Raw genomic sequence first — 26,806 nt, 5'->3', positions numbered from 1 at the left:
GACTAGTGGAAATCATAGCATAGACAACAACAATCTTTTCTTCTGTAGACCAATGGAGTATAATACTTTTTTTACTCTTTTTCAAATAGTATATTTTATTGCCGATGACTAGAAAGTATTTATTATTTGTTAAAAAATCAAAAAGCTCTAAAGTTATAATAAAAGTAATGAAGTAACTTACAGAGTATTGCAAGCACCCAACTTTAAATTTATTGTACTAGAAAGCAGAATTATAAATAACTACTTGTTAAAAGTGTAATACAGAGTTTTTTATGTATTTATTTATTTTTTGAAATAGGGTCTCATTCTGTTGCCTAAGCTGGAGTGCATTGGCGCGATCTCTGCTCACGACAACCTCCACCTCCCAGGCTCAAGCGATTCTGCTGCCTCAGCCTTCTAAGTAGCTGGGATTACAGGCACACCCCCAATACCACTAGGGAAATTTTTGTATTTTTAGTAGAGCCAGGGTTTCACCATGTTGGCCAAACTAGTGTCAAACTCCTGATCTCAAATGATCCACCCTTCTCGGCCTCCCAAATTGCTGGGATTACAGGTGTGAGCCAGTATGATTATGTATATATTAAAATATAGAATAGAAACCAAAGTTTTCTCAAATAAAGTTAAGAACGATGTATAGCACATAGAGCAAAAGGAAGTACAAACTTTGAAATCATAGTTTTGAATCTTTATTTCAACATTTTTTCTGTTAACTTTAGGAAGTTATGTTTTCTTCCCTCAGATTCCTCACCTATGGAAATGAAAGTGCCATTTTATCAGGATTATTATGAGAATTGTCTGAGATACTGAACACAGATCACGAAATTATCTTTGACAGGAGTTCGTAATACAACCTTTTTGAAAGTGCTGAACTTTAAATTAGTAATAGATAGCAACATATATAGTGAAAGGGTAAAAACTCATTTTGACATACTTAGTAAGAATAGATTAGATAAAATAGTATGACATGTAGCTAAATATATGGCCTAATATAAAAAAATTATTGCCATAAGCCATTTTATATATATATATATATGTGTGTGTGTGTGTGTGTGTGTGTGTGTAAGTCGCTGCTAATGACAAAATTTATACATACACACATCCTCAATAGCCACATGTGTTAAGTGACTACTGTTTTGGACAGTGCAAGTATAGATTCCAAGTTTGACATGGAATCCTAATTTTGTTCACTTTTCTTGCTCTGTGTCCTTGGACACATTATTTAGCACATGTGCTTTAGTTTGCTCAGTGAGAGGAAGAAGAGGAAGAAGGAAGAAGATGGGGAGGAAACTTCCATAATTTATCATGAGGGCTAAATGAATTATGATACTTAAGGAGCTTAGAACAGCGCCTAGCATATGCTAAACACTATGTAAGATTTTTCCATTAATTGCAACATAGTTTTCTGCAAGGAGGTGATACATACCTGTGTTTAAGAGGATCAGTTTAATTCCTGTGGGGAAAATTTGGGAGCATGTTACAATATTTGGGTTGATGCACCATGGCATGAAATATACTAGATGCCACAGGGATGAAGATGAATGGGACAGATTTGAGAACTATTTATGATGTGCAGTTACAGAACTTGTTGATTGATTATACACAGCTGGCAAGGGAGAGATGAGACAAGGTTGAAACCCAGGTTTTTGACTTGAGCAAAATGTAGAAAGATAAAGAACAAAAAGGGCAGGATAGATAAAAGTATACTTAATTTAGCTTTGATAAACTCTTTGAGATTTGTGTGGATTGTTAAGTGGAGATGTCTTAGAGATATATTCGGGCCTCTCTAGCATATAATAGGTAATTGAAGCCTTGAGAGTAAATGAGGTGACACTGGAAGGGTAAAATAAAAAACTTAGAGGAATCGAGAACCCTGTAAAATAACAGGATAAACATCTCTATGCTGTACAATGTACAAAACATCTCTAACTCTCATAGCCCCCTTGTAAATAAAAGATACTTCTCATTGTTCAAATTAGATAAATGGGACTTAGAGGTTAAGCTTTTTGCCAATGGCTGCTCAAGAATTTCTGCAGGGGGGTGAACTAGAAGTATTCTGGTTAGAAGGTAAGCACTGAAGCTGGAGTAAAAGGGCATTTTACATAATGTGAAAAGTATCAAACAAATGGAAGGTGTCAGAGATTGTACAAGATGTAATAAGATAACCCCACTCCCATCTCCCTTAGCAGAACTATTAGCTGTTTTGCAAGATCTTCATATGAATAAGTTATGAACTGAGGGGTTGTATGTTGAAAACAAAAACAGTATGATTCACAAGAGAGAACCTATTTCAGTAGGCCTTGTCATTCATGCTTCAAGCAATGTTTTAAAATTTTCACGAGGATTAAAATAGTGATGTCATGAATTACTCATTTTAATTATCTGGAGACATCTGAGATAAACTTCATAATTCAGTTATGAATTATAAAAAATGCTTACCTATAAAAAGAAACTGAGGCCCAAATTCAACACAAAAAACACTTGTTAAGAGTATCTTTACCTTTACTTTAAGAAAACTTTAAATGTAAAATTCACTTTATATCTTATAAGGAAATACAAAAAGGTCTCTGAATTATGACTTCTCACTAATCTCTTTATACATTTCATGAAGCTCCACTCCAGCCTGGGTGACAGAGCGAGACTCCAGCTCAGAAAAAAAAAAAAAAAAAAAATCATGAAGCTCAACTGATAAGAACCAACAACCACTACATATTGAAGTTCTTTTAGACTATGTTCCCTGGGAAACAGAGTCTGTGAAGAACATACATGCTGAGGTAGAGAACAGAGCGCACATACAAGGTGCGGAATCCCTACGCTGGCCAGAGTATCCCAAGAAAACGCGGCTGCCTCCTCAAGCATATATGGCTTCTTCCCATCAGTTTATATGAAACTGTTGCATTTTGGAACAGTCCCTCACAGAGAAGGAAGGAAAGCGTATCTGTCAGTTCCTTCCTATCTTCATGTTTTACTCTGAGAGGCAGTAGTCTTATCCTTCAAAGACATTTGCAGTTGCTATTATCTGGTATCTTTGGACACATATTGCAGAATCCATTTTTTATTCCCCATGTTGGGGCAATTCATCAGGGCTCAGAAGTGGTTAAAAAATAATAAGCCAGTGAGTCCAGTGTGGTTAGACTTCCTGCCGATGCCCGTCTCTCACTTGGAAAGGGATGAGTGCCAGCAGTGAGAGGAGATAAGACGATGAGGACAGTGGCCCCATGTCTCCAGTGAAGAAGCTGCTAGGGCTGAGGAAGAAAACAGATTGAGCGGATCTGGAACGCTTTATGAACTGAATCTGATACATAAGTTAATTTAAATAACTACAGATGTAGCAATTTAGACATCTTTATCTAATCCTAGATCTCTGCTCCAATTTTCAAAAGTAAGCCACGTGGAAGCAAATAGTTTCAGAGAGAGTAAACTCAGGGAATCAGAACCTAGTGGTAGCACTTCATAATTCAGTGTTTGTTTTTCTCCAGCTAAGAGGAAATTCAACCAATCACTAAGTGAACAAACGCATTATATACCTCAAACATCTTGCCCACTTACTATGTGTAAGATATGATATTGGACTCTGGCAAAATCAAAGATAAATAGCATCAAATGGAACTCAATAAGCTCACAGCCTTTTGAAAATGAAAGACATCTAATCATCCTAGTTCCAAACATTATTAGAAGCCAAAAAACAAAAATATTCTACTTAATCGTGCCAAAATGAAGGGTTTAGTTCCCAAAGAAGGTAAAATGCCTAATATTTCTCAAAAAGGATAATTACAAATGTTCTATGTTGAAAAGTATGACAGGAATAACACAATATTACAGATTCATCTGGGTTCTAGACTTGGTTTTATTATATTTTAGTTCTAGGGCTTCAGGGAGTGAGTTGCTCTCTCAAAGATTTGTTGCCTTTATCTATAAAATAAAGAGATTGGAACAGACTACATCTAAAGTCAGTATAACCATATATGACCAACCCGCACCTAGTACATTGAACAGAAAAAAATAGAAAGCCTTTTCTCTAAGATCTGAAATAAGACAAGGATGCTGCTGACTTTCACCATCTTTATTCAACATAGTTCTGTAAGTTCTAGCCAGAGCAACTAAACAAGAGAAGGAAATAAAGGACAGCAAAATTGGAAAGGAAGAAATCAAATTTTCCTTGTTTGCAAATGATATGATCTTAAATGTGGGAAAACCTAAAGACTCCACCAAAAACTATGAGAACTGACAAATTCTGTAAAGTTTTAGGATACAAAATAAGAGCTTTAGGATACAAAATAAGCATACAAAAACCAGTAGCATTTATATATTAAAACAGCCAACAGTCTGAAAAAGAAACCAAGAATATAATCCCACTTCCAATAGCTACAAATATAATACTTAGAAATAAACTTAATTGAAAAAATGAAAGATCTCTATAATGAACACCATGAAACACTGATGAAAGAAATTTAAAAGAAAGAGGACACACAAAAAATGGAAAGTTATTCAGTGTTCATGGATTAGATGAATCTGTATTGTTAAAATTCCCATACTATCCAAAGCAATCTACTGATTCAATAGATCTCCTATCAAAATACCAATGATATTTTTCACAGAACTAGAAAACAATAATGCTAACATTTACATGGAACCACAAAAGACCCAGAATAACCAAAGCTATCTTGAGCAAAAAGAACAAAACCAAAGGAATCACATTACCTGACTTCAAGTTATACTATAGAGCAATAGTAACTAAGACAGCATGGTTCTGGCATAAAAACAGACACATAGACCAATGAGACAGAACAGAAAACCCAGAAATAAATCCACACATTTACAGTCAACTCATTTTTATCAAAGGTGCCAAGAACATATATTGGGGAAAGGATGGTCTCTTCAATAAATGGTGCTGAGAAAACTGGAGACCCATATACAGAAGAATGAAATTAGACCCCTATCTCTCACCATATAAAAAGTCAAATTAAAATGGATTAAAGACTTAAATCTAAGGCTTGAAAATATGAAGCTACTATAAGAAGACATTGGGGAAACACCCCAGAATATTGGTCTGGGCAAAGATTTCTTAAGACTGCTAAAGATTTCTTAAGTAAGATCTAGGCAACCAAAGTAAAAAATGACAAATGAGATCACTTCAAGCAAAAAATCCTTCTGCACAGCAAAGGAAACAATCAACACAATAAAGAGACAACTCACAGAATGGGAGAAAATATTTGCAAACTACCCATGTGATGACAAGGAATTAATAACCAGCATATATAAAGAGCTCGAACAACTCAATAACAATAAAAAATAATGCAAATTAAAAATGAGCAAAAGATCTGAATAGACATTTCTCAAAAGAAGATATAAAAATGACCAAGAAGCATATAAAAAAAATTCAATATCACTAATCATCAGGCAACTGCAAATTGAAACTACATTGTGATATCATCTCAAACCCTTTAAAATGGCTTTTATCAAAAAGTCAGGAAATAAAGGAGGCTGGCAAGGATACAGAGAATAGGGAACCCTTGTACACTGTTGGTAGGAACGTAAATTAGTGCAGACATTATAAAAAACAGTATGGAAGTTCCTCAAAAAACTAAAAATAGAACTTCCATATGATCCAGCAATCCCACTGCTGGTATACATTAACAAAATCAATTTATTGAAGATATATCTGCACTCCCCTGTTGATTAAAGCAATATTCACTATAGCCAAAATATGGAGTCAACCCAGGTGTCCATCAGTGAATGAAGGGATAAAGAAAATATCATGCATATGCACGATGGAATAGTTTAGCCATAAAAAAGTAAAAATCATGTCATTTGCAACAGCATGGTTGGAACTGGAGATTATGTTGAGTGAAATAAGCCTGGCACAGAAAGGCAAATATCACATGTTCTCACTTACATGTGGGAGCTAAAAAATATTGGACTAATGGAGATAGAGAGTAGAATGATGATTACAGAGGCTTGAAAGGGTGGTGGGGAGGGAGAGATGAAAAGAGGTTGGTTAATGGGTACAAAAATAGAGTTAGAAGGAAGAGCTAGTGTTCAGTAGCACAATGTGGCTACTATGGTTCACAATAATTTACAGCATATTTCAAAATAAGTAAAAGAGTGGAATTGGTCATGTCCTTCACCCACTTTTAAAAAAAGAAGACATTGATGCAGCCAAAAAACGCACGAAAAAATGCTCATCATCACTGGCCATCAGAGAAATGCAAATCAAAACCACAATGAGATACCATCTCATACCAATTAGAATGGCCATCATTAAAAAGTCAGGAAACAACAGGTGCTGGAGAGGATGTGGAGAAATAGGAACACTTTTACACTGCTGGTGGGACTGTAAACTAGTTCAACCATTGTGGAAGTCAGTGTGGCGATTCCTCAGGGATCTAGAACTAGAAATACCATTTGACCCAGCCATCCCATTACTGGCTATATACCCAAAGGACTATAAATCATGCTGCTATAAAGACACATGCACACGTATGTTTATTGCGGCACTATTCACAATAGCAAAGAGTTGGAACCAACCCAAATGTCCAACAACGATAGACTGGATTAAGAAAATGTGGCACATATACACCATGGGATACTATGCAGCCATAAAAAATGATGAGTTCATGTCCTTTGTAGGGACATGGATGAAACTGGAAACCATCATTCTCAGTAAACTATCGCAAGGACGAAAAACCAAACGCCGCATGTTCTCACTCATAGATGGGAATTGAAAAATGAGAACACATGGACACAGGAAGGAGAACATCACACTCTGGGGACTGTTGTGGCGTGGGGGGAGAGGAGAGGGACAGCATTAGGAGATATACCTAATGCTAAATGACGAGTTAATGGGTGCAGGAAATCAACATGGCACATGGATACATATGTAACAAACCTGCACATTGTGCACATGTACCCTAAAACTTAAAGTATAATAAAAAAAAATGAAAAATGAAAAATAAATAAAAATAAAAAGTAAAACTAAAAATGGATGACAAATTCCTATCTGCTTTGTTTGGCTTTTCAATAAAAACGAAATGCAACACACACACACACACACACACACACACACACAAAACAGTAGAATTGGAATGTTCCTAACACAAAGAAATGATAAATGTTTGAGGTTAAGGATAATCTAATTACCTTGGTTTGATCATTATACATTGTATGCTTGTATTAAAATATCACATGTACCCCATAAATATGTAAAACTAGTATGTATCCATAATAACTAAAAATAAAACATTAAAAAAATAGTCGATTTATCCCTAAAATTATAAATTTCTTTGTTTTAGGTATACCTGTCTATATAATCTAAGATCTTGAGTTGCACCTTCTAAACAATATCTCACATTTATATTTCCCCCATTTACTTTATTTTTGAAAATATGGTAACTTTTAAAAAGAAAATGTTTTTCCTCCCTCCTTTTTAAATGTTACAGTTCATTTTTTACCATTACCATTACTTGCCATGAATCTTTAATTCTAAGTCAGCTTTTCTGCCTTGAAGCAAGGCATTTGCTTACCTGGCCTTTGATTAGTGTCTAGATGAGCTCCTAATACTTTTCAAATAAACTGCACTTTACTACATTGCCTTGTTAGTCTTTCTTATAAATAACCTTTTACTCTTTTATTTTCTTCATCTTTCAAATTCTATTTTAGATATTGCACAGCTCTTCAGAAAGTAGAATTTTATTTTCCCTTTGAGAAGTTGCTGACTTGGTGATGATTTAGTTGCACATTAGATTAGTGATTGTTATAAATAATATAATATTAAGATAGAGTAGCATCTATAAAGGCTGTGATACCTTGAAGTGGTTTCCTGACCACTTGATTTTTTAAATTGATTCTTGAAGTTGAGAAAACTGGTTTTCAAATAGAGCTACATTTAACACCCATGGTGGGGAGCCAACATGAAATTGCCACATATGACATTTAATTATAAGATCTTTATATATAACAAGTCTAGCATATGTATGTCCGTATTCTAAGCAATATTGAGCATCTGTGAGCTATAAATAAATTTCTCTTAAAGATCCCAAAGTCACTCTAGGAATGAGGCATTTGACAAGTGAAGTGTGGGAACTTTTTCTCAGGTTATACTTGGTGAACTATTTCATAAAACTCATTTAGTGATTGGTTGAATTCCTCTTGGCAGGAGAAAAACAAATAGTGAATTAAAAGTGCTAACACTAGATTCTGGTTCCCTGAGCTTACTCTGTTGGAAGTGATTTTCTTTCATATGGCATTACGTTTGAAAAAGCTAGGAGTACAGATGTAGTATTTAGGTTAAAATTTCTGGTTCTATTTTCCACAAAGTATCCAGGACAAGAACAATAGAATTATATACCTTGTCACATTAGATATCTAGTTGCTGGTGATAAATATTGCCAGGTACAACATATTGCCTAGTATAAAGCAGGCTTTCGCAAACGTTGAAACAATTGTCACAGGGAAGGCAAAATTCCACTTCCATTTATTTAGGGATCCAGCTGAAGAAATAAATTTACATAAGATAGATTAAAATGAATAAGAGCAGACAAATTTACTTAACACAAGTTTTACAGGTCATGGAAGCCCTCACAAGAAAATAAAGACCCAAAGGAGGAGTTAGAATCAATCACTTATATAGCAAATTTGACAAAGAATAATAAATTATGAAAATGTGATAAGGCAAAGGGGCTTGAGCCAGGACAGTTAATTGGGTAGAAAAGTGGCCAGGAAGACATGAATTAAATGTAACAAGGTTTGTACAAATTTTCTTTGGCTTCAGTTTTACATCTGTTATGATAATAATGCGATTTTTCTTCCAAGATAAGGAGAGCATCTTTCATATGAGACTTTCATTTCTTGCTTTTAAGAGGGCACAAAGGTCAAAGTGATCTTATTATAATTGTTATTTTTCAATTGCCTTTAACTTAAATAATTCATATGCCAGAATTACATATTGTGGGTGGCATATTCTTAACTCCTTCACTTCAAAACTGAATTAGAAAAATGCCTTATTTTGGCAAGAATTTTGTTGTTTCACTAATTACTATAACTTTTGTGCATAGTATGGTTCCTGGCCCCATAGAACTTGCTCAGTAAGTATTTTGCTTGTAAGTATTAAAATTTCAGTCTGTATGTATATCCATAGCTATATATATATCCACAGCTTTAAAACCTCTGAGTCAGTTTCAAAATATTTGAAGACACTTTTTGTAAAGATATGAGGATTGGCCTAATAGTCAGAATAGACTTCAAGTATTGGCTCTGCTAAAAATAAGATATGTGACTTTGAATAAATTACTTATTTTTGTTGATACTCAATTTCGTGATGAGTAAGATGAGTGAGTTGAAAAAGAAAATGTAATATTACATTGATAGCAAACATTCTTTAATTTGTATTGACTTTCAAAAACAATAGCAAATGATATAAAATTTAAACATATGAGAAAGTAAAATATATGAAAAAACATACAGTGTGCAGCCATGAATAAATGGAATTAAATTGTTGTATGATTGTAGTATCTTTAGAAAAATATTAGGTTTCAATGCCATTACTTTCAGTGGCAAGAAACCACAATAACTTTTGCACCAACCTAATAGTAAAATAGTAAAAGTGCTATGGTAAATGAAGAGTGTATATTTGTAGTGCATAGTCTAACTGTTAAGGAATAATACAATGTGTGACTAAAACATATTTTGTGTGTGTGTGTGTGTGTGTGTGTGTGTTTGCTAAATCCTATAACAAATATTTTTAGTCTGGATAAGGAAAAATAAGAAATTTATGCAGTTACATATATAAACCATACTATAAATATTAAGGACACAGAAATATTGAAAATAAAAGGACAGAAAAAAATACCACACAAACACTAAATAAAAGGAAAGCTAGTCTACTAAAATAAGAGTACTTTGAGACGAGAAGTATAAGTAGCAAAAAAGAGGAACATTTTATAATGATGAGTGTATTGATTCAAAAGGAAGACATAACAACGCTAAATTTGGATGCACCTGAAAAACAAAAGAATCAAATATGAAACAATAAAAGGAAGTAAAAACAAATCCACAGTTGTATTTGATATTTTAACACAGCGTTCTCAGTATCTGGTAGAATGAGCAGATCAACGAAATAAGGATTATGTGTTATTATTATTAGCAACTTGATCCAGTTGGAATACACAAAACTTTACTTCCAACAAATATATAACACATTCGAGTAGACATAGAAATTTATTAAAATAGACCATATGTTGAAATGTAATAAAATTTTAAATGATGTTCTATCTATGTAAACTTAAAATAGAAATTAAGTTGTGAAGATAGACAACTGCTAAATATTTGGACAACACTATGCTAAAAAAACTTAGGGGCCAAAGAAGAAATCACAATGGAATGGAGAAAATATATTGAACTGAATGTTAATGAAAACAGTTCTTCACTAACGGGAGCAGTTAAACAGGATTTGACTGTTAAAGATTCACAGGACCCCAAATGACAATGCTTATAAATCTATGATGTATTGTAGGGAAATAATACCAAATTGGAACAAGTAAAAACAAGCACAGTAGCCAAAGGCTGCTTCACAGTTAGAGGTCAGGCACAATCTCCAGTTCTTCTCCCTATGTAGAGTCATCATTGACATTCTTCTTTCTCAGATCTTAAAGCACTGATACGTGGATGGAACACCCTTGAAACCAGGGAGCCCAAAATAGAGTGCAAAATCTATTTCCTTCTGATCATTAGGCATTTTCATGCTGCATAGACATCCTCAATGGTGGAGCCCTCCCAGGTTTTACCTAAGATCAGGCACAAATAATCAGTCTCACTGTTATCAATAAACAATGCTGACAAGCTGTTATAAAGCACCCCAAACCTCACCTTGGACACATGGTTACAAAAAAACACTAATCAGTATATTCATCTCTTGACCAGGAATGACTACCATTTAAGCACATTTATTACATCAACAAAATAGCCCACACCTATTCAAGGCCTAGTAAAATTAACCCTCATAATACAAGGGCATTATTCCACTTGCAGGGATGCAGCTGAGGAGCTGAGGCATTGCTCAGAGAGAAATTTAGGATGCTAATTGTATACATTGACAAAAAGCTAGACACCAAAGGTATAGATTTCCAACCTAAGAAGATAGTAATAGAAGAGCAAACTTAAACCAGAGGAAGTAGAAAGAAGGAAATAATAAAAATAAAAACAGAATATAGAGATAAAATCTAATTGCAAATATATGATCAAAATAACAGAGATAAATGATTATTTTATCAGGTTAATAAAAATTTTACAAGCCTCTTTCAAGTTAATCAGAACAAAGAGAGAAGATAAATGATCAATACTGTCAATGAAATAAATGGAATACTACTATGATAATACATCTAAAATACAAACAAATTTTTGTCAATAAATATAACAGTTTGGAGAAAATGGACAAAATCCTTTGAAAAACACAACTTGCCATAACTGAAATAAGAAGAAAAACAAACCTAAGTTTATCTTTATCGCAAAATACAGAACATACAATCCCAGATGATTATACTGGCCCAGGAGAAATAAAATTCCAGGCCCAGATAATTATATTGGCAAATTCTTGCAAATCCTAAAAAGGAAATGATACAAGGCTTCCATATATTATTTCCCAAAATGAAAAAAAAGAGTGTACCCTTCCACCTCATTTATGAGGCCCCATAATTTTTTAATCAAACCTAACAAGGACACTAATAAGAACGGAAAATTACTGGCCAATATTTCTCATGAACATAGGCACTAAAATCCTGAAAATGACATTTGGAAATTGAATCCAGAGATATATAAAAAGAATAACTCATCATGATCAAGTAGAGTTTATTCCAGGAATGCAAGTTTGGGTTAACATTAAGAAATCATTCACTGTAGTTTATCGCATTAACAGATTAGTGGAATGAAGCCAGGTAATCATCTCAATAGATGCAGAAAAGCATTTATAAAAGTCGATACTTATTCATGATAAAAACTTTCAGCAAACTAAAAATAGATGAGCAACTGTAAAATCCGATGAATGATATTATATTAGGCAGGGTTCAACCAGAGAAACACTCTAGCAGAAGATATACATTTGAGATTTATTGCAAGAAATTGGCTTATGTGATTATGGGACCTGCTAGGCAAATTCAAAATCCTTGGGAAGGTCATGAGGAATGGCAAGCTAGAATTCAAGGCGTGAGCTGACATTGCAGTCCACAAAAAATTTGTATCCCTAATGTATAAAGAACTCCTTCAAATAATTTAAAAAGGCATAAAACAACATATGCACTTCACAAAAGTGGATATAGAAATAGCCAATAAACATATAAAAACAGCTCAACTTCAGCAGTCATCAGATAAATGAAAATTAAAACCACAAAACCTCATCTGCCAAAATGACTAAAATGAAAAAGACAGAAAATACCCATGACTGGGGAGAATGTGAAGGAAGTAGAATTCTGTTAGACTGATAGTTGTGAGAACTCTTACTCGGCTTGATACAAGCACCTTGGAAAGCTGGGACTTACATACTAAAGTTGATTGAACACAAGCCCTGTGATTCTACTTAGGTCTACAAGTGGAAGAAATAATTCCATGTAAATACTAAAACGCATGTACAAAATAGTTCAAAACAATACAATTTATAATAACTCCAAATGGTGACCAATCCAAATATATTTCAACAGGGAATGGACACAATATACACTATAGCAGAATCATTCAATAAACTACTCCAAGCAAAAAGAGTTTTAAAAACTTGTTATATACAAAGTGGATGAATCACATAAACAAAATTAGGCAAAATAAATGAGTTATACTTGATATGCTTCCCTCTCTCTCTCTCTCTCTCTCTCTCTCTCTCTCTCTCTCTCTATATATATATATATATATATATATATATATATATATATATAAAATCCCAAAACTGGCAAATCTAATCTAGTTATTATACTTTTGAGGAGGGGTAGGTGTAACCAGGGATGAGTACAAGCAGGATTTCTAAGGTCCTGATAATGTTCATTCTTATTCCAGGTGCTGGATTCAAAGATGAATTTAGTCTGGTTCAGTTTGTTTTAAAAAATATTGAGCTGTGCACTTTTCTCTGTGTATTTATTTTAAAAATTATTATGCTTACATGATAGCTAAGAACACAGGTTCTGGGAATCAAATGACCTGTTCCACATTTTATTTATGGGAGATTTGACCTTTGGCAAATCATTTATCCTTCTCCTTTTCAGTTCCACATAGTAAGACTGGGGATGCTAATACTACCTACCATTTAAGGCTGTTGGGGGGAAAACAGCGAAAGTGCATGTAAAATATTAAGAAACAGAAAGTGCACAAATTTATCTATTGTTATTATACAATAATATTGATCATCAATATGTGCATATTCATGTTTTTAGATGAGCACACATGCATATGTAGATATATATGATATCATGTATGTTTTATTTATATCCATGGCAGTTCCTCCTTTTTTGTTCATGCTAATAACTCAAAATCTTATCTTTTATTGCCTTATTTCTGTCTTGCAGTCATGTCCATAAAAATCTGGTACTAAAATGTAGTTTATGACAGCGCTATGAGAAACAGACATTCCAATAGTGCCCTTTATTTCCTTTTTCAGGCATAACACTAAATTCTATGTAACAGCCTAAAGGATAATGTTGTGTCATTTTTAATTCATATAACTGGAGGATTAAGCCATATCATCATTATAAAATCCATCTTTACTACTTGTAAACAATTGACTGGTTTGTTATCCTAAGGCAAAACCAGGTGCTGTTAGCATATTATATATTATTTATGGCTATGGTGGAGACTAGGTCATTGGCATTAAATCCGAGAAAATAAAATACAGTGTCAGGCTTCTGAACAATAAATTGGTCCTGGGAGGTTTAATAGTATGGAGGGGGCAAAGACCAGAGAGGGTGATGATACATTTTTTTTTTTTCTAAAATCCTGGTGACTACACCACAGGCAGGAACTAAAGTTAATTTACATAGAGTGCCCATATAGTGGTTTTGACTAAACTAGGTCATTCTTAAAGATGAAATGGGGTGTTAATAATTTTTCTGTGACATCAGAAGTGAGCTAGGACTCCTCTAGGCAAACTGGAAATAGGGTCACCTTAGTTACATGGTGTCCTTTAAAGGAAAATTTAGACCTAAGTGGTGTGGGTGGTGGGGGCATCAGTTGGAGGGGGGCAGAAGTGTGTTACTACTTGTGGTGGGCAAAATTGTAGCCTAAGCTCTAAACGAAGTTGAACACAAAAGGTCCCTGAATAAGGTAGTGCAGCACAAATATGTTTCCTAAGTTGTATACTCTCTCAATTCATACCTAGTTCAGCCACAAGTACCGTATCACTCTGTGTAACATTTGAATGAGGCCATGAATCTTCATGATTTTAAAAAGACACTATGGAAAACATGTAAGAAGCAACGGGCTCCCATACTCATGGTGAGGTAAATATTGCTATGACATGGACGACATTAAGGTCAGAAATTTTGGTCTTGACACATAATGCTCCTACTGATTATCTATGACTGACTCTTGTAACATCCAAACCACCCACCTCTCTCCAAAGAAGAGTTTCCTCATTCCCATGCCCAGTGTAGACACTTCTCCATATCCCCAGAGCACATTATGCTCACCTCCATCAAGACACTTTTCACAAAGTCTCTCAAGCATTGATTACTTGTGTCTTTGACTCCTCTTTAAGGCTTTTGATAGTACAGACCATATCACATTTACCTATATGTCCCTAGGGCCAGACATACTTTCTAATGCTCAGTGCTTGGTGTCCATTAAAGCTTTATTAAATACATGACTAATGATTGAATAAAACTTTGTATTTTACAAAGCATCTATTTCACACCCATTTATTTTACTTAAGAATTGCTCAGACTGGATGCTCAGTTAAATATATGAGATGATATTTTTATCTATTCAGAATGATGCAAACATTCTGCTAAGTTTATATTTCAATAAGTGTTTACCATATTTTAAATAAAAGTCTCAATAAACTGGTTTGTCTACAACCTGCAATTCAATTTGCATGGAACAATTAGAGGAAGAAGTCATTCAGGCTTCCATATATCTGGTAGAATGGCTATCTCAGCAGCAATGATTAATAGATTCGTTCAGTATATTCAAGGAACGTTGCAATATAACGGCAAAAGAACACCAATTTCGTATACTGCATTGTTGATCCTAATGTTTTATACATGATTTCTTAGCCCATTCCAGGCACATCAAAGTTCATTACTGACCACTGATAAACACATTCATCCTTGTCAGAGAACTTTGCAAGAGCTTCCTTCACTTTATTGTCTTACTTCACATACTCTAGCTACGTCATCCCAGTGAGAACTGTGTCTTAATGCTTCCATTGTTTGCTTTTGAATATTACTTTTTGTTTGTGTCTTTATCTGAAGTGACCTTTCGAAATTTTACATTTTTCTCCACACATAATGTTTCAATTAATGTTTATGTGGATGATTAGATACAGATGTTTTAACTTATTTACTTTAGAACATCTTTATTACATTATAACTTTTTGTATTCCACTTAATTTCTATCTTTATAATTTTTATATTATGTAGAAAAATCTTAAAGACTTTAACAGTGAAATTATTTATCCATACATAGTTTTAAGTTTGTCTTCAATATGTGTTATTGGATTCTCAACTTTTGGTTCTTGATGTTAATTGCATGTGCTTCTGTTATAGCCCAAATAAAAACTGTTGTTTATGGTGGATAATATATGTATATATGAATCTTTTATTATATATGTATCTAATATATATATGTGTATATACACATATATATTAGTTTATGCTTATACTATGACTAAAAGTAGTTGGCTGGTCAAATATGTTATATTCTATAATTTGTGTATCAGTATAAGAAAATGTAGTCAAGACCAGTTTCCTAAAAATAAATCTTAAGAAGTAAAGCACAAAGTTATTTATATGAGACTCTACTAAATATTAAAGATCACCTTTAAAAAATATTGTTGATTGACTTTGGCAACAGAATTATGAAAAAGGCAACAGTTAATACTTCAAGTATTCTTTGATGAGCACTGGCTTTCATTGTCATAATTGTTTAATATTATACAGTACAACTTTCACTTTTCCATTTACTCTTTCAATTTAAAAACTACTTTTCTGTAGTTAGTCATACATTGTTATCTAGTATCCTTTTTTGATCTGCTCCTTGTCTTTATTCCAGAAATCTAGTTGACCAATTTGGGGAAATCGAAGCTCTTAAGGAATCCCACAGAAATCCTGCAGTGTGGATGTTTAGGATATACTGTAGCTTTCTTTTCTGTACTATAAAGCTAACAGTTTCAGACTCTGCCAGACACTGTCATCAATCAGTGTAGTGTTGTGCTTCTCATTTTGACTTCAGTGGTTTGAGTTTCTGACCAACATGAAGGCCTCCTTTGACTCTCCTTCTATTAAATGGAACATTATACTAACTTAAACTTGTTAAAAAACGTAGCAACTGGATTAAGTATCAATTATTTCCTTGAAAATTTGTTTTGCACCTCTGTATGTAGATCACTGTACCTTCTAATATAAAATATACTTACATATTCAATGTATATACTATATAGAGATAATATACTAAAATTATTTAATCAACTAGGTTTCTGTAAGGTTAATTTTACATATAAAATATATTTTATTATTTTCTTATGTTAGACTTTTACATGGTTTTTCTTCCCTTGCCAGTGAAAACCTAGCACTATATTTAGAGAAACAAAGCTGTGTAGCAAACACCGATAGAAAATAGACAAGACTAATCAGACAACTGACTAGACATTTTTAAAGCTCATTGACTTAATCAGTTTCATTTTACAACAACAAGTTGCAAAGGACTCACTGGTTTGTTGAACTTGTTCTGAATGAAATAATGCCCATGTAACACTGTAAAAGGAATCAGCAAGGGAAACAACTTTCATTACGGAGCTGCTGAATTTGCACCTAAAACCTCTAAGGCGAGGCTTACTTTAACAGAATTGAGACTTAAACAAACAAACAAACAAACAAAACCACATGCAGAACTGCGCAAAGAGAATTATCCCAGACTCATATGATAACGATTAATAGCCTCAGATCTAAAAGTGATAGCTTCAAATCTAAAAAGGATGAATCCAGTTTTAACTTCAGAGCGAAAAGGGAATAAAGTTAACTTTTTTTTCCTGATATGCCACAGTATTATTATTCATTTAACATCCTATTTCAACTTCAGGATCATCTCAGTCTGTTCAGGTTTGTGATATTTTCTTAAGTTTTTGTTTCAAGATTTATATGTTTTCATTTTTTATTTGCTTATGGTTAACACTGTAAATATTTTTTAATAACAGATTATTTTAAAGAAGGTTTGTTAAACATTTTAAATTTATTATTAAATATTTCTTTAATATAAAATATCATTTGAGGAAGAAGAATTTAGACATGTACTGTCTTATAAAGGAATCTATGTCTGATGATTATTTACTACTAAACTTGGACAGCTAATCAGAAAATAAGGCTAACAATCTGTGTTGTATATGAGGCCTAAAGAGAAGTAGAGAAACAGTAAAGTAGTTAGTTATAAATAAGTAAGTAAATAGGTAGAGAGAGGTAGCTCACTAGTCTATTACTTATAGGAAGTGATTCTGTTGCAGAATGAAGGTTCTGGGATACATGTGAAGAACGTGCAGGTTTGTTACATAGGTATACACATGCCATGGTGGTTTCCTACACCCATCAACCCGTCATCTACATTAGATATTTCTCCTAATGCTATCCCTCCCCTAGCCCCCCAACCCCTGACAGGCCCCAGTGTGTGATCTTCCCCTCCCTGTGTCCATGTGTTCTCATTGGTCAACTCCCACTTATGAGTGAGAACATGTGGCGGTTGGTTTTCTGTTCCTGTGTTAGTTTGATGAGAATGATGGATTCCAGCTTCATCCATGTCCCTGTAAAGGACATGAGCTCATCCTTTTTTATGGCTGCATAGTATCCCATGGTGTATATGTGCCACATTTTCTTTATCCAGTCTATCATTGATGGCATTTGCATTTTTTTCCAAATCTTTGCTATTGTGAATAGTCTTACATTAAACATACGTGTGCATGGGTCTTTGTAGCAGAATGATTTATAATCCTTTGGGTATATACCTAGTAATGGGATTGCTGGGTCAAATGATATTTCTGGTCCTAGATCCTTGAGGAATTGCCACACTGTCTTCCACAATGGTTGAACTAATTTACACTTTCACCAACAGTGTATAAGCATTCCTATTTCTCCACATCCTCTCCAGCATCTATTGTTTCCTGACTTTTTAATGATGGCCATTCTAACTGGTGTGAGATGGTATCTCATTGTGGCTTTGATTTGCATTTCTCTAATGACCAGTGATGATGAGCTTTTCTTCATATGTTTGTTGACTGCATAAATGTCGTCTTTTGAAAAGTGTCTGTTCATATCCTTTGCCCACTTTTTGATGGGGTTGTTTGTTCCTTGTAAATTTGTTTAAGTTACTTGTAAATTCTGGATATTAGCCCTTTGTCAGATGAATAGATTGTGAAAACCTTCTCCCATTCTGTAGGTTGCCTGTTCACTTATGATAGTTTCTTTTGCTGTGCAGAAGTTCTTTAGTTTAATTAGATCCCATTTGTCTATTTTGGCTTTTGTTGCCATTGCTTTAGGTGTTTTACTCATGAAGTCTTTGCCCATGCCTATGTCCTGAATGTATTGCTTAGGATTTCTTTGAGGGTTTTTATGGTGTTAGGTCTTACGTTTAAGTCTTTAATCCATTTTGAGTTAATTTTTGTATAAGGTGTAAGGAAGGGAGTCCAGTTTCAGTTTTCTGCATATGGCTAGCCAGTTTTCCCAACACCGTTTATTAAAGAGGAAATCCTTTCTCCATTCCTTTTTTTTGTCAGGTTTGTCAAAGATCAGATGGTTGTAAATGTGTGGCATTATTTCTGAGGCCTCTGTTCTGTTCCGTTGGTCTATATATCTGTTTTGGTACCAGTACCATGCTGTTTTGGTTACTGTAGCCTTGTAGTATTGTTTGAAGTCAGGTAACATGATGCTTCCAGCTTTGTTCTTTTTGCTTGGTATTGTCTTGGCTTTGCGGACTCTTTTTTGGTGCCATATGAAGTTTAAAGTACTTTTTTCCAATTCTCTGAAGAAAGTCAGTGGTGGCTTGATGGGGATAGCACTTAATCTATAAATTACTTTGGGCAATATGGCCATTTTCATGATATTGAGTCTTCCCATCCATAAGCATGGAATGTTTTTCCATTTGTTTGTGTCCTCTCATATTTCCTTGAGCAGTGGTTTGTAGTTCTCCTTGAAGAGGTCCTTCACACCCCTTGTAAGTTGTATTCCTAGGCATTTTATTCTCTTAGTAGCAATTGTGATTGGGAGTTCACTCATGATTTGGCTCTTTATTATTGGTGTATAAGAATGCTTGTGATTTTTGCAGATCGATTTTGTATCCTGAGGCATTGCTGAAGTTGCTTATCACTTAAGGATATTTTGGGCTGAGACAATGGGGTTTTCTAAATATACAAACATGTCATCTGCAAACAGAGACAATTTGACTTTCTGTCTCCCTATTCCTTTATTTATTTATCTTGCCTGATTGTCCTGGCCAGAACTTCCAATACTATGTGGAATAAGAGTGGTGAGAAAGGGCATCCTTGTCTTGTGCCGATTTTCCAAGGGAATGCTTCCAGCCTTTGCCCATTCAGTATGATATTGGCTGTGGGTTTGTCATAAATAGCTCTTATTATTTTGAGATACGTTTCATAAATACCTAGTTTATTGAGAGTTTTTAGCATAAATGGAGTGCTGAATTTTATCAAAGGCCTTTTTCTACATCTGTTGAGATAATCATGTGGTTTTTGTCACTGGTTCTGTTTATGTGATAGATTATGTTTATTGATTTGTGTATGTTGAACCAGCCTTGCATCCCAGGGATGAAACCAACTTGATTGTGGTGGATATGCTTTTTGATATGATGCTGGATTTGGCTTGCCTGTATTTTATTGAGGATTTTCACATTGATGTTCATCAGGGATATTGGCCTCAAATTTTCTTTTTTGTGTGTCTCTGCCAGGTTTTAGTATCAGGATGATGCTGGCCTCTTAAAATGAGTTAGTAGGGAGTCCCTCTTTTTCTATTGTTTGGAATAGTTTCAGAAGGAATGGTACCAGCTCCTCTTTGTACCTCTGGTAGAATTCAGCTGTGAATCCGTCTGGTCCCAGGCTTTTTTTGGTTGGTAGGCTGTTAATTACTGCCTCAATTTCAGAACTTGTTATTGGTCTATTCAGGGATTGGACTTCTTCCTGGTTTAGTCTTGGGAGGGTGTATGTGTATGGAATTTATGCATTTCTTCTAAATTTTCTGGCTTATTTGTGTACAGGTGTTTATAGTATTCTCTGATGGTAGTTTGTATTTTTGTGGGATCAGTGGTGATATCCCCTTTATCATTTTTTATTGTGTCTATATGTTTGTTTCTCTCTTTTCTTTTTGAGATGGATTCTCCCTCTGTCATCCAGGCTGGAGTGCAGTGGTGCGATCTTGGCTCACTGCAACCTCTTCCTCCTGGGTTCAAGCAATTTTCCTGCCTCAGCCTCCCTGAGTAGCTGGGATTACAGGCATATGCCACCACACTCAGCTATTTTTTTTGTAGTTTTAGTAGAAACGAGGTTTCACCACACTGGTCAGGCTGGTCTCAAACTCTTGACCTCAAGTGATATGCCTGCCTCAGCCTCCTGGAGTGCTGGGATTACAGAGATGAGCCACCACACCTGGCTTTCTAGTGTCTGTTTGATTCTTCTCTCTTTTCTTCTTTGTAGTCTGGTTAGCATTCTCTATTAATTTTGTTAGTCTTTTCAAAAAAGCACCTCCTGGATTCATTGATTTTTTGAAGGATTTTTCATGTCTCTATCACCTTCATTTCTGCTTTAATCTTAGTTATTTCTTGTCTTCTGGTAGCTTTTGAATTTGTTTGCTCTTGTGTCTCTAGTTCTTTTAAATTGTGATGTTAGGGTGTCAATTTTAGATCTTTCCTGCTTTCTCCTGTGGGAATTTAGTACTATACATTTCCTTCTAAACACTGCTTTAGCTGTGTCCCAGAGATTCTGGTACGTTGTGTCTTTGTTCTCATTGGTTTCAAAGAACTTATTTATTTCTGCCTTAATTTCATTATTTACCCAGTTGTCATTCAAGAGTGGGTTGTTCAGTTTCCATGTAGTTGTGTGGTTTTTGAGCGAGTTTCTTAATCCTGGGTTCTAATTTGATTGTACTGTGGTCTGAGAGATTGTTTCTTATGATTTCCATTCCTTTTCATTCGCTGAGGAGTATTTTACTTCCAATTATGTGGTCAATTTTAGAATAAGTGCAATGTGGTGCTGAGACGAATGTATATTCTGTTGATTTGGGGTGGAGAGTTTTGTAGATGTCTATTAGGTCCATTTGGTCCAGATCTGAGTTCAAGCCCTGAATATTCTTGTTCATTTTCTGTCTCGTTGATGCATCTAATATTGACAATGGGGTGTTAAAGTTTCCCACTATTATTGTGTGAGAGTCTAAGTCTATTTGTAAGTCTCTAAGAACTTGCTTATGAATCTGGGTGCTCCTGTATTGGGTGCATATATACTTAGGATAGTTAGCTCTTTTTGTTGCATTGATCCCTTTACTACCATCTAATGCCCTTGTTTGTCTTTTTAGATCTTTGTTGGTTTAAAGTCTGTTTTATCAGAGACTAGGATTGCAACTCCTTCTCTTTTTTTGCTTTCCATTTGCTTGGTAAATATTCCTCCATCCTTTTATTTTGAGCCTATATGTGTCTTTGCATGTGGGATGGGTATCCTGAATACAGCAAACTATTGTGTCTTGACTCTTTATCCAATGTGCCAGTCTGTGTCTTTTATTTGGAGCATTTAGCACGTTTACATTTAAGGTTAATATTGTTATGTGTGAATTTGATTCTGTCATTATGATGCTAGCTGGTTATTTTACCTGTTAGTCGATGCAGTTTCTTTGTAGTGTCGATGGTCTTTACAATTTAGTATGTTTTTCCAGTGATTGGTACAGTTTATTCCTTTCATGTTGTTTGAGGAGGATCTTCGTGGTGTTCTCTGTATTTCCTGAAGTTGATTGTTGGCCTGTCTTGCTAGGTTGGGGGAAGTTCTCTTGGAGAATCTACTGAAGAGTGTTTTCCAACTTGGTTCCATTCTCCCCATCACTTTCACAAGACTAAACATAGGTTTGGTCCTTTCAAGTCCCATATTTCTTGGAGGCTTTGTTTGTTCCTTTTCATTATTTTTTCTCTAATCTTGTCTTCATGCTTTATTTCATTAAGTTGATCTTCAATCTCTGATATCCTTTCTTCCGCTTGATCAGTTCAGCTATTGATACTCGTGTATGCTTCATGACGTTCTCGTGCTGTGTTTTTCAGCTCCATCAGGTCGTTTATGTTCTTCTCTAAACTGGTTATTCTAGTTAGTAATTCCTCTAAGCTTTTTTCAAGGTTCTTAGCTTTTTTGAATTGGGTTAGAACATGCTCCTTTAGCTCAGAGAAGTTTGTTATTACCCACCTTCTGAAGCCTACTACTGTCAATTTGTCAAACTCATTCTCCATGCAGTTTTGTTTCCTTGCTGGAGAGGAGTTGTGATCCTTTGGAGGAGAAGAGACATTCTGGTTTTTGCAATTTTCAGCCTTTTTGTGCTGGGTTTTTTTTCTCATCTTCATGGATTTATCTACCTTTGGTCTTTGATGTTAGTGATCTTCAGATGGGGTTTTTTTGTGGACGTCTTTTTTGTTGATGCTGATGCTATTCCTTTCTGTTTGTTAGTTTTCCTTCTAACGGTCAGGCCTTTCTGGTGCAGGTCTGCTGGAGTTTGCTGGAGGTCAGCTTCAGACCCTGTTTGCCTGAGTATCACTAGCGGAGGCTGCAGAACAGCAGTAATTGCTGCCTGTTCCTTCCTCTGGAAGCTTTGTCCCAGAGGGGCACCCACCAGATGCCAGCTGGAACTCTCCTGTATGAGGTGTCTGTCGACTGCTGCTGGGAGATGTCTCCCAGTCAGGAGGCATGGGGGTCAGGGACCCACTTGAGGAGGCAGCCTGTCCCTTAGCAGAGCTTGAGCACTGTGCTGGGAAATCTGCTGCTCTCTTCAGAGCTGGCAGGCAGGAATGTTTAAGTCTGATGAAGCTGTGCCCACAGCCGTCCCTCCCCGCAGGTGCTCTGTCCCAGCAAGATGGGAGTTTTATCATTTTTGTTTGTTTGTTTGTTTTGTAGTTAAGTATTCTTTTATTTATTTATTTTTATTATTATACTTTACGTTTTAAACTATCGTAAGGACAAAAAACCAAACACCGCATGTTCTCACTCATAGGTGGGAATTGAACAATGGGAGTTTTATCTATAATTCCCTGACTGGGGCTGCTGCCTTTCTTTCAGAGATGGCCTGCCCAGAGAGGAGAAATCTAGAAAGGAAGTCTGGCTACAGGAGCTTTGCAGAGCTGTGGTGGGCTCTGCCCAGTTCGAACTTCCCTGCAGCTTTGTTTACAATGTGAGGGGAAAACCACCTACTTAAGCCTCAGTAATGATGAACACCCCTCCCCCCACCAAGCATCCCAGGTGCTGTGCTGGCAGCGAGAATTTCAAGCCAGTGGATCTTAGCTTGCCGCGGTTCCGGGGGGGTGGGATCTGCTGAGATAGACCATTTGGCCCCTGGCGTCAGCCCCCTTTCCAGGGCAGTGAACGGTTCTGTCTAGCTGGCATTCCAGGAGCACATGGGGTATGAAAAAAAAAAAACTCCTGCAGCTAGCTTGGTGTCTGCTCAAATAGCCACTCAGTTTTGTGCTTGAAACCCAGGATCCTGGTGGTGTAGACACCCGAGGGAATCTCCTGGTCTGTGGATTGCAAAGACCATGGGAAAAGCATAGTATGTGGGCCAGAATGCACCATTCCTCACGGCACAGTGCCTCATGGCTTCTCTTGGCTAGGGAAGGGAGTTCCCTGACCCATTGTGCTTCCCGGGTGAGGCAACACCCCACCCAGCTTCTGCTCTCCATCTGTGGGCTGCACCCACTGTCTAACCAGTCCCAATGAGGTGAGCTGGGTACCTCAATTGGAAACACAGAAATCACCCGCCTTCTTCATTGATCTCACTGAGAGCTACAGACCAGAGCTGTTCCTATTTGGCCAGCCACCTGGTTTTTGTATTTTTAAAGACATTCTTGAACTGTGCATTCCAAGACTGCTCAACCAACTCTTCTTGGCTGAGAATAATATAATGCATGCAACATAAAAGGAATAAAAATGAACTCCTCTAAAATATTTTCAGAAAAGTTGTTGGAATTGAATGATACGATGTTAAAAATGATGATGTGCTCTCCACTGGAGTTGAGAGTCCAAGTCTGTGTGGTGCACAGGATATATTTAAATGAATGTTTGAATAAGTATTTCTGCAAAACCTCCTCTATAATTATCAAGATGCATTAAGTTTATGCTGCTCCCAAACAATTTTTCATCCTCTAAAATGCTCTAGCCTTTATGAGTTATTCAAGATACATATGTAATCAGACTATAAATAAAATAGGTTAGAATAAATCATGCAGCTTTTCTTCCACCTCGTGTAACATTTTATCACTATGGTATGGGTCAAGACAGGAACTGCCTGAGGAAAAATGACAAATACTTCACTTCATGATTAATATTTTTGCCATTATAAATATCTTTTTAAAATTAATGTTTTATTTTGTATCTAGAGTTTGTATTTATAAGAAAACTTTTGTATTTAATCAGGTCAATTTCTCATTACTCTCCAAAAATACTCATTGCCTATTCATTTATTATATTTTCTTGTAAGCCAGCTTCTTCTTGAGAAGTTAGTTGAACTTCTGAGAAGCAGGAAGAACAGTGATATTATTTCCTTTCCATTACTGCGCCATCCAATAAATCCATAAATAAAATCTAGCGTTCAAATTCCAAAGCAAAACTGAACAAGGCAACATGATCTGGTGGAAGTATATTCACGAATCTCTTAGGAGCTTGGACTTGAGTGAAAAGATGTCTTCAAGTCAGACTCTTTCAGTGAGGACAAGTTACATGGCCACCATGCACCATAGTAAGGGAGGCTGGGGAACAGGAACCGTCTGCTCTTGTGACTCCATTTATTTTTATAGCTTCTTCTTACAGAATGATCACTCACCCTCCTCCCCAAAAGAAACAATCCAAAGGCAAACTCTAGGATCTCAGGGTGACTCACGACCAGTCTACCAGGTTTACATGTGATTCCTCGTGTGCTAGTGACTGGAACACAAATCGGCTGCTGCCCTAAACACACACATCCATACATTCATGCCTTGGCCTAGAAGTAGCATGTATCATTTTACCTACATGTCATTAAAGGATATAAAATATTCCATTTGACACTGAAAAATTTAGAAAGTTATTCAGCCAGTTGCTTTTCATAACATGCACTTGTTGAGAAGTATTTATTTTTGGTATCATCTGACAAAACATCAAAATGATTAGTTAATATTTCCATTATTGTAGACATATATCATTGATTACATATACTCACATCTTTCTGCAATAGACTTTCTCTATAGTACTTGCCTTTACACACATACATACTCTTATGCATTCTTCTGAAAGTACTTTAAGTATTTCAGTTCATTTAAATGGGTTACATAAAATAATTAATGTGTGGCTAAAATTTCTAGTGGCTGACAGCTATTATAGTTTTCTAGTGGCTGAAAGCCATTATAGTTTTAAATGGACCATCCTAAGGTTTAAAACTATAAGCCAGTTTTAAAACTTATTTAAAGCCATTATAGCTTTAAAACTAAGTGAGGATAGGCCTGTGTTTTCATCGGAAATCAAAGAAGTGTTGAAATCTTGATTGTGTAATATACACTTTTTTAATAAGTCTTCAGTGGCTTGAAAATTTTACATTATTTTAATGTTTTCTATAATTACAATGTAATTAAAATAATAAAAATAATTGTTATAATTTAATGTTTTATAGCTCACCAGATTCCCTAGTGATATTGTTTTTTCCCTCTTTGGAGGCAAGTTTGTATTGCTATTTATAATAAATGTATAACTTCACACATCTTATAATTGAGATAAATTGAAATGGATTATGACTTTACTAGATCCTTCTCACCACAAGGAACCCATCTTAGTTCACAAGGGAAAAAATATAGTGAAAACCCAAAAGACTGTGCCTCTTTTCTATTCTCCACCTTGCAAGGAAGCCAGGACAAGTCACCGTAATCCAGTGAATTCCTATTTCAGAAGGGGCATTGCTCAAGGTCTGACGGGACCTCAATTCCATCACAGTATAGGCAAAAAAAATCCTCCCTTCCCACCACAGTGTCAACATATATGCCTATTTAACTTTTGTACATCATTTGTTCTGTGGTCAGTTTCCAAATGAAATTGAATATCTTTGGTGGCTGACAATTGTTATTACTTACATGAATCTGAACCAGACAGAACCTAAAAATGCCCAACTCATTTTTTTCTGCTCACTAACTACACCACCTCCCATATTTTGAACTAGATCTTTCCATTTTTAATCACTGCATTACACAGCTCCATCAACCTCATGCTTTCTCTGTCCTTTTTCCTCGTATCTTTTACATTGTTGCACTGATAATCTCTGTCAATCTCTACCTTAAAAAACTGGTGTTACCTTTCAAAGAAATTATTTCGTATTGGCTTTACAAAGCCATGAGAGTATATTTAGTCTGTTAAGTTAGATTAGATCCTTCA

Source organism: Symphalangus syndactylus, chromosome 9 (genome assembly GCF_028878055.3).
Source record: "Symphalangus syndactylus isolate Jambi chromosome 9, NHGRI_mSymSyn1-v2.1_pri, whole genome shotgun sequence".
Taxonomy (NCBI): Eukaryota; Metazoa; Chordata; class Mammalia; order Primates; family Hylobatidae; genus Symphalangus; species Symphalangus syndactylus.
Note: the sequence above shows the minus strand (reverse complement) of the source record.